Source organism: Phalacrocorax carbo (assembly GCF_963921805.1).
Source record: "Phalacrocorax carbo chromosome W unlocalized genomic scaffold, bPhaCar2.1 SUPER_W_unloc_11, whole genome shotgun sequence".
NCBI classification, from domain to species: domain Eukaryota; kingdom Metazoa; phylum Chordata; class Aves; order Suliformes; family Phalacrocoracidae; genus Phalacrocorax; species Phalacrocorax carbo.
The window spans coordinates 101,983-111,114 of record NW_026990245.1 but is presented as its reverse complement, the minus strand read 5'-3'; positions in this window follow the sequence as shown (position 1 = coordinate 111,114).

Sequence of the window (9,132 nt, the reverse complement as noted above, 5' to 3'; positions counted from 1 at the left end):
AAAGATCCAGATGAAGCTGAGTGCACACAACCCATGTGGCGGAAGTTTGTACGGAGCGCACCATCCTCGTATGCAAACTCATTGGCAGTAATGTCCTGGAAAGATGACGAGACACCAACGGTGGCAGAGGTGATTGATAGACTCCTGGATTACGACACAAATATCTCTTCCTCGCTCATCTCTGCTGTGGAGAAACTATCCCAAGAGGTCCAGCAACTCAAAGATCTGTCCTACTCCCCACCTCGACAGAGCAGTGTCTCAGCTGTTAGGAATAAGCGTACTTTGGCTCAAAGGAGGGGATACACACCACGGGCCACCCTATGGTTCTACCTGCGTGACCACAGAGAGGACATGATGAGGTGGGATGGCAAGCCTACTTCGACCCTACAGGCACGAGTACATGAACTGCAAGGAAGAACAGTCACTCAGGGAAGCTCTTCCAGGAAAGCTGCTGCTCCAGTTTCCAGTGAGCAAGTCCCCAGACAGAGGAGTAGAAGCGCAGATTTTATTTCTAAGCGTAATAGAGGAACTCCTGATTCACATTTACAGGAAGTGAGTTGTGACTGCCATGATCAGGACTAGAGGGGCCCTGCCTCCAGCCGGGTGGAGGAAAGGGATAACCGGGCTTACTGGACTGTGTGGATCCAATGGCCTGGCATGTCCGACCCACAGGAGTATAAAGCTTTAGTGGACACCGGCGCACAGTGCACCTTAATGCCATCGAACTATATAGGGGCAGAACCCATCAGCATTGCTGGAGTGACAGGGGGATCCCAAGAGCTAACTGTATTGGAGGCCGAAGTGAGCCTAACTGGCAATGAGTGGCAGAAGCACCCCATTGTGACTGGCCCAGAGGCTCCGTGCATCCTTGGCATAGACTACCTCAGGAGAGGGTATTTCAAGGACCCAAAAGGGTACAAGTGGTCTTTTGGTGTAGCTGCCTTGGAGACAGAGGAAACTGAACAGCTGTCTACCTTGCCCGGTCTCTCGAAGGACCCTTCTGTGGTGGGGTTGCTGAAGGTCGAAGAACAACAGGTGCCAATCGCCACCACAACAGTGCACCGGCGGCAATATCGCACCAACAGAGACTCTCTGATCCCCATCCATAAACTCATTCACCAACTGAGGAGCCAAGGAGTCATCAGTAAGACCGGCTCACCCTTTAACAGTCCCATATGGCCAGTGCGGAAGTCTAATGGAGAGTGGAGACTAACAGTAGACTCTCGTGGCCTGAATGAAGTCACTCCACCGTTGAGTGCTGCTGTGCCAGACATGCTAGACCTTCAATATGAACTGGAGTCCAAGGCAGCCAAGTGGTATGCCACAATTGATATCGCCAATGCATTCTTCTCAATCCCTCTGGCAGCAGAGTGCAGGCCACAGTTTGCTTTTACTTGGAGGGGCGTCCAGTACACCTGGAATCGACTGCCCCAGGGGTGGAAACACAGTCCTACCATTTGCCATGGACTGATCCATAATGCTTTGGAACAAGGTGGAGCTCCCAAACACCTACAATACATTGATGACATCATTGTGTGGGGCAATACAGCAGAAGAAGTTTTTGAGAAAGGAGAGAAAATAGTCCAAATCCTTCTGAAAGCTGGTTTTGCCATAAAACAAAGTAAGGTGAAGGGACCTGCACAAGAGATCCAGTTATTAGGAATCAAATGGCAAGATGGACGTCGTCAGATTCCAATGGATGTGATCAACAAAATAGCAGCCATGTCTCCACCAACTAGCAAAAAGGAAACACAAGCTTTCTTGGGTGCTGTGGGTTTTTGGAGAATGCATATTCCAAATTACAGTCTGATCGTAAGCCCTCTCTATCAAGTGACCCGGAAAAAGAATGATTTCAAATGGGGCCCTGAGCAACGACAAGCCTTTGAACAGATTAAATGAGAAATAGTCCATGCAGTAGCTCTTGGGCCAGTCCGGGCAGGACAAGATGTAAAAAATGTGCTCTACACTGCAGCCGGGGAGAATGGCCCTACCTGGAGCCTCTGGCAGAAAGCACATGGGGAGACCCAGGGTCGACCCCTAGGGTTTTGGAGTCGGGGATACAGAGGGTCCGAAGCCCGCTATACTCCAACTGAAAAAGAGATATTGGCAGCATATGAAGGGGTCCGAGCTGCTTCAGAAGTGGTTGGTACTGAGGCACAGTTGCTCCTGGCACCCCGACTGCCAGTGCTGAGCTGGATTTTCAAAGGAAACATCCCCTCTACACACCATGCAACTGATGTTACGTGGAGTGAATGGGTTCCACTGATCACCCAGCGGGCTCGAGTAGGAAACCCCGGTCGCCCAGGAATCTTGGAAGTGATTATGGACTGGCCAGAAGGCAAAGATTTTGGATTATCACCAGAGGAGGAGGTGACACATGCTGAAGAAGCCCCACTGTATAACAAACTGCCAGAAAATGAGAAGCAATACGCCCTGTTCACTGATGGGTCCTGTCGCCTTGTGGGAAAGCACCGGAGATGGAAGGCTGCTGTATGGAGTCCTACACGACAAGTAGCAGAAACTGCTGAACGAGATGGTGAATCGAGCCAGTTTGCAGAGGTAAAGGCCATCCAGCTGGCCTTAGACATTGCTGAACGGGAAAAGTGGCCAGTGCTCTATCTCTATTCTGACTCCTGGATGGTGGCAAATGCCTTGTGGGGCTGGCTGCAGCAGTGGAAGCAAAGCAACTGGCAGCACAGGGGCAAACCCATCTGGGCTGTCACATTGTGGCAAGATATTGCTGCCCGGGTAGAGAAACTGGTTGTAAAGGTACGTCATGTGGATGCTCACGTCCCCAAGAGTCGGGCCACTGAAGAACATCGAAACAACCAGCAGGTGGATCAGGCTGCCAAGACTGAAGTGGCTGAGGTGGATCTGGACTGGCAACATAAGGGTGAACTATTTCTCGCTTGGTGGGCCCATGACACCTCAGGCCATCAAGGGAGAGATGTAACATACAGGTGGGCTCGTGATCGAGGGGTGGACTTGACCATGGATATTATTGCACAGGTTATCCACGAATGTGACACATGCGCCGCAATCAAGCAAGCGAAGCGGGTAAAGCCTCTGTGTTATGGGGGATGATGGATGAAATATAAACATGGGGAGGCCTGGCAAATTGACTATATCACACTCCCACAGACCCACCAAGGCAAGCGTCATGTGCTTACAATGGTAGAAACAATGACTGGCTGGCTGGAAACATAATCTGTCCCCCATGCCACTGCCCGGAACACTATCCTGGGTCTTGAGAAACAAGTTCTGTGGTGACATGGCACCCCAGAGAGAACTGAGTCAGACAACGGGACTCATTTCCGAAATAGCCTCATAGACACCTGGACCAAAGAGCATGGCATTGAGTGGGTGTATCACATCCCCTATCACGCACCAGCCTCTGGGAAAATTGAACGGTACAATGGACTATTAAAAACTACACTGAGAGCAATGGGGGGTGGGACATTCAAGTACTGGGATACACATTTAGCAAAAGCCACGTGGTTAGTCAACACGGGGGGATCTGCCAGTCAAGCTGGCCCTGCCCAGTCAGAAATCCTACATACTGTGGAAGGGGATAGAGTCCCTGTAGTGCACACAAAAAGTATGCTGAGCAAAACAGTCTGGGTTATTCCTGCCTCTGGCAAAGGCAAACCCATTTGTGGGATTGCTTTTGCTCGAGGACCTGGGTGCACTTGGTGGGTGATGCGGGAGGATGGAGAAATCTGATGTGTGCCTCAAGGGGATTTGATTTTGGGCGAAAACATTCAATGAACTGAATGGCATAATGTGAATTGCTATATAATATTGTGTGTCACCTCTGTGTTGTATCAATGATATCGGAGTATGAGCCTCCCAACTCACGGAAGATCAGCTATGAAGCAAGCCGTGCAGCAGTGATGGAACAATGACTGACTCGGTGTGCAGCAACCCGATGCCACACACCATCTCTCCCACCCTGAAAGACTGATACGAGAGATGGAGCCCAGAGTCATGGACTGGGTGAACTCAATGGACATTTTTAATGGACATTGTACAGGGAAGGTCCATGAACTAAGGGAATGATGTCTGTGTATTATGTTAAAGGATGGGAAGGGGAGGGGTGGTGGTTGGTACGGTTGTATTGCATCATATGGGACCTGGGCATGGTGTAAATGGTATGGAATAAGGGGTGGAGAATGTGCTGGTTTTGGCTGAGAAGGGGTTAATTCTCTTCACTGTGGGGGTCGGCTACCTTTCCAGCTTCCCACGCTCTGCTGCGTGGCGGGGGGGGCTGGGAGGGGCAGGGCCATGGTGGGGGCGGCTGACCCCGACTGGCCAATGGCAGGTTCATTCCATACCATGTGACACCATGACCAGTATATTGAGGGGGGGCAGGTTGCGGCTTGGAAGTGGCGCGGCATCGGGTCGGCGAGCGGCTGCGGCGCGTGCGGTTCGTTTCGGCGGTTCGTTCCCCCTCTCCCCTCCCCTCCCTTCCCCCCTCCCCTCCCCCGGGGCTTTGCGCCTCTCGTTGTTCTCCTTTACATTGCATTTCTATTGTTGTTTCTTTTAATTTTAATTATTAAACTGTTCTTATCCCAACCCACGAGCGTTACCCTTGTGATTCTCGCCCCCATCTACCGGTGGGGGAGTGAGCGACTGTGTGGGGCTGAGCTGCCGGCTAAACCACGACAGCTACAGGCTTGGGGAAGAGTGGCTGGAAAGCTGCCTGGTAGGGAAGGACCTGGGGGTGTTGGTCGACAGCTGGCTGAACATGAGCCAGCAGTGTGCCCAGGTGGCCAAGAAGGCCAACAGCATCTTGACTTGTATCAGGAACAGTGTGGCCAGCAGGAGTTGGGAAGTCATTGTGCCCCTGCACTGGTGCGGCCACACCTTGAATATTTTATTCAGTTTTGGGCCCCTCAGTATAAGAAGGACATTGAGGTGCTGGAGTGCATCCAAAGAAGGGCAAAGCAGCTGGTGAAGGGTCTGGAGAGCAGGTCTTTTAAGGAGAGGTTGAGTGTACTGGGGTTGTTTAGCCTGGAGAAGAGGAGGCTGAGGGGAGACCTCATCACTCTCTACAACTACCCGAAAGGAGGTTGTAGTGAGGTGAGTTTTGGTCTGTTCTCCCAGGTCATTAGTGATGGAACGAGAGGAAATGGCTTCAAGATGCATCAGAAGAAGTTTAGATTGGATATTAGGAAAACCGTCTTTACTGAAAGAGTGGTCAGGCATTGGAACAGACTGCCCAGAGAGGTGGTAGAGTCACCATCCCTGGAGGTATTTACAAGATGTGTAGGTGCGGCCCCTTCAGGGCATGGTTTAGGAGACATGGTAGTGTTGGGTTGATGGTTGGACTTGATCCTAGAGGTCTTTTCCAACCTTAATGATTCTATGATTCTGTTAATTGCTGTATAATATTGTATGTAAGCTCTACTATGGTTGCTATATGCTATGTCAATGGTATCAAAGTAGGAATCTTCCAAATTAATGGAGAATGAACTTTGATTAAACTGAGCCAAGTGCAGCGGTGATGGAACAAGGACTGACTTGCATGCAGCAACCCAACACTACACACACCATCCCTCCTGCTCTGAAACACTGTTATGATAGATGGAGCCCAAAGTCATGGACTAAATGAACTCAGTGGACATTTTGTGGTCATTTGTGGATATTTTCCAGACAGTTTATAGGGGTGGTCCATAGAGTAAGGGAATGATATCTCTGTATTTTATCAAAGGATGGGAAGCAGGGAGGGTGGTTATTGAGGTTGTATTGGATAGTATGGGACCTGAGCATGACAGAAATAGTATGGAATAAGGGGTGGATACTTTCATGGTTTTGCCTGGGATGGAGTTCGTTTTCTTTGCCGTAGCTAGTGGGGTATGTTTTGGATTTAGTGTAGGAATGGTGTTGATCTTGTTGCTAAGTAGGTGCTGAGTGTTGCTAGGTGGTGCTTATACTGGTCAAGGACTTTTCCAGCTTCTAGTGCTCTGTCGGGGGTGCAGGAGGTCGGGTGGGCAGGGGCCACGGCCAGGACAGCTGATCCAGGTGACCTGGGCGATGTTCCATATCATATGATGTCATGCCCGGTATATTAACTGGGATGAGTTGGCATGGGGAAGGAGCGATCGCAGCTCAGGGACTGGTGGCATCGCTCAGCAGTGGTGAGCATTTGCATCACTTGTTGTTTGGTTGGTGCTTTATCCCTCCCCCCAGGTTTCGCCTCTCTCTTTCTCTCATTATTTTCCTTTTCATTATATGTTTATTTTTATTATTATTACTATTACTGTTTTAATTATTAAACTGTTCTTATCTCAACCCACGAGTTTTCTTACTTTTCTGATTCTCTCCCCCATCCTACTGGGGTGGGGGAAGTGAGAGAGCGGCTGTGTGTTGCTTAGTTGCACAGATAAATAATATTATGGTCCTCTGTTGCAAATACAGGTTTGTGGACATGGCTGACTACACCAAATTGTCACAAATACCACCTTGTGTATCCTGCCAACTACACCAAATTTTCAGGAATATGATTTGTTACACAGATTTAGTTATCAATTTAAGATTTATTATTATTTTTGAGATGGATCACAGTTTTATAATTCTTAACAGCATTAGCCAGTTTAAAACAGCAATTTGATGGAATTTTCTACAGTCAACATAGTGTTACTGAAAAACACAGTAAAATCAGAAACAACTCTTTAACACCAATTTAGCATTAAAGAACAGGCATTCTTTATTCACGGCACCGGGTGCACGGGGGATCGCTCCTCCTAACATGCATACCTTACACACTCTTCTCATGTGATTTATAGATTAAAAATATACATATTTATTTTCTCCATACATATTCAATATTATTCTCTTTGGTGATTGGTACAAACTTGCTCGCTTCATATGTAAATTATTGTGCAGACTCAGTCGTCCTTTCTCATTGTTTTCTTTTGAGTAGGTGGTATTACTTGGGTCGGTGGTCCGTGAGTCAGTGGTCACGATCTCCCCCTGCCGGAATTACCTTTTACCTACTGGGCTCTTAATCTTGGCAGTCCTGGCCAGTTTTCTCAGTCCACTACACGAAACCACATTTTGTCATCTTTTTCTGACAGAAGCACATTGTCTATTGTTTCGTTCACATTAATGATTACCTAGGGACTAAAATACAGATCAACAGATACACTGATTCATACACTCCATGTTCCCATAATATAACAACATCCCTGGTTGATTAGTTTCATCACTTTGGTTACAATAGCAACTTAGTTAAAGATTCAAGAATGGCAAGGTTCGCTCTATTACTTACATAGAAGAAGTGCACAAAGGGAAATTGAGGTATACTCAAATTAGAATGATTCAAAGGGACTGTGGATGCCGGGGATAAGGAGGGCCCTCCTGTTGAGTCACGAGGTTCAGACTAGACCCCCTTGCTTTTTAAACTTCTTTCAGAGAGATGTCTAGGTGTGGCTAGGTACAATCTTAGTTTCAGACTTGGTCAACTCTTTAAGTGAATAGGAATTATATATATATATAGTCAAATTGCACACGCACACACCAAGGTTAACCTGTGATTAAAATGTCCCTTTTTGTGAGTTTTGTAAATTACTCACTCTTACGTGCTGGCATTCATCAGTGCACAGCCGGAAAAACTCATGAAATCAGGCCTTTGAGTCCTCGTGAAATCGTCAGCAGACAATCATTCAATCCTTGCGAAATCTACCCTGAGAGGTGTCCCAGCTCAGGGGGAGATACAGGGTCACACAGCCCCCTGCGGTCCCAGAGAGCTCCAAGGGTCTCCCTCTTGGATTGCTATTTATAGGATTGAGATGATTGGCTTTGGTCAATATTTTACATTCTGGACACAATTCTGGTACACAAGTCAGGCAGTAGATAGCCTAGCTGTGGACAGATTGCCAGGCGCCCAAGTCTATGACTAAGATAACAACACAATAGGGCTCATTCCGGGATTGCAGAGTGGTTGGGGGGGGGGCTGCACCACCACAGCGACCAAAGTCAATCTATCTCTCCACAAAGTGGTGATGTGGTCACCTCTTGCCTCTGTGCCTATAAATGGACAATGCTGCATTCCAACTGTAATTGAGGGATTTTTTTTTCATGTTTCATCAACCTCCATAATTATTAAAGCTTCATTAAATGTGGTTAGACAACATTATATATGTGGGGGGGCCTTGCGACAGTATAACTTGTTTAGCCATTCTCCAAACTCTGATGTATAAACCAATATTTAACAACAGACATACTATAGAAAGAGTGAGTAAAATCACAATGGGGTGCAGCATCAGGTTCAGCACTACAGTTGCCATTGGAGACCACCCAAACAGGACTTCCCACCATTGATGTTCTCCATCCTTTTAACTCTTTCCAATACTTGATGTATTTCTTCCCCATCCTGATGGACTGTAAGAAGAGTTTTTTGTTCCATTTTCTGTGCTTGCTGACGTGAAGATGCTGGTGTCTAGTATAATAGTTGTTCTCATGGTGTCATTATAGTAGTTCATCGTTTCCTGTAAAAGAAAGAAAGTCTTGGTGGGGAAGGCCGGACAGATTACTCCTTTTATGATACAGGATAAATCCATCTAGCACTGATTTTATGTTCTGCTCCACTATTGTCAATAGCTTCCCATGCCATTGTTCCTCGTGGTTTAGTTAGAGTCATCGGTACAGTTCCAATAGACAGTCGTTTTACCATGACGGGTTGTCCTGGTTTCATTGAAGACCAGCTATGCCCATTATCTAGGAGTTTATCTAAAGGAACCGTCAGGAAAGCCTGAGTAACTGGGCTTTCATAGGGACGATATCTATTGTTTAGCTAGTGTAGGGTTTTTGAGAGGCGGCATCCCATTGTCCTTCATGTGGCTTAAGATATTTTTTCAGTAGCCCATTGGCCCATTCAACCATACCATTAGATTGTGGATAGTATGGAGTGTGGAACACCCATTTTATTCCTTCTTGTTTTGCCCATTCTTGTACTCCTTTGTTAGCAAAATGTGAGCCATTATCACTCTGAAAAGAGTCAGGAACAGTCAAAATTGAGAACCATGAGGAAAGGCCTTGGATGGTGTTTTGACCATCAGCCTTTCGGCACTTAGTGGCCATTTAAAGTCCAGACTCCACTTCTACGCCTGTCAGAATATATCTATACCC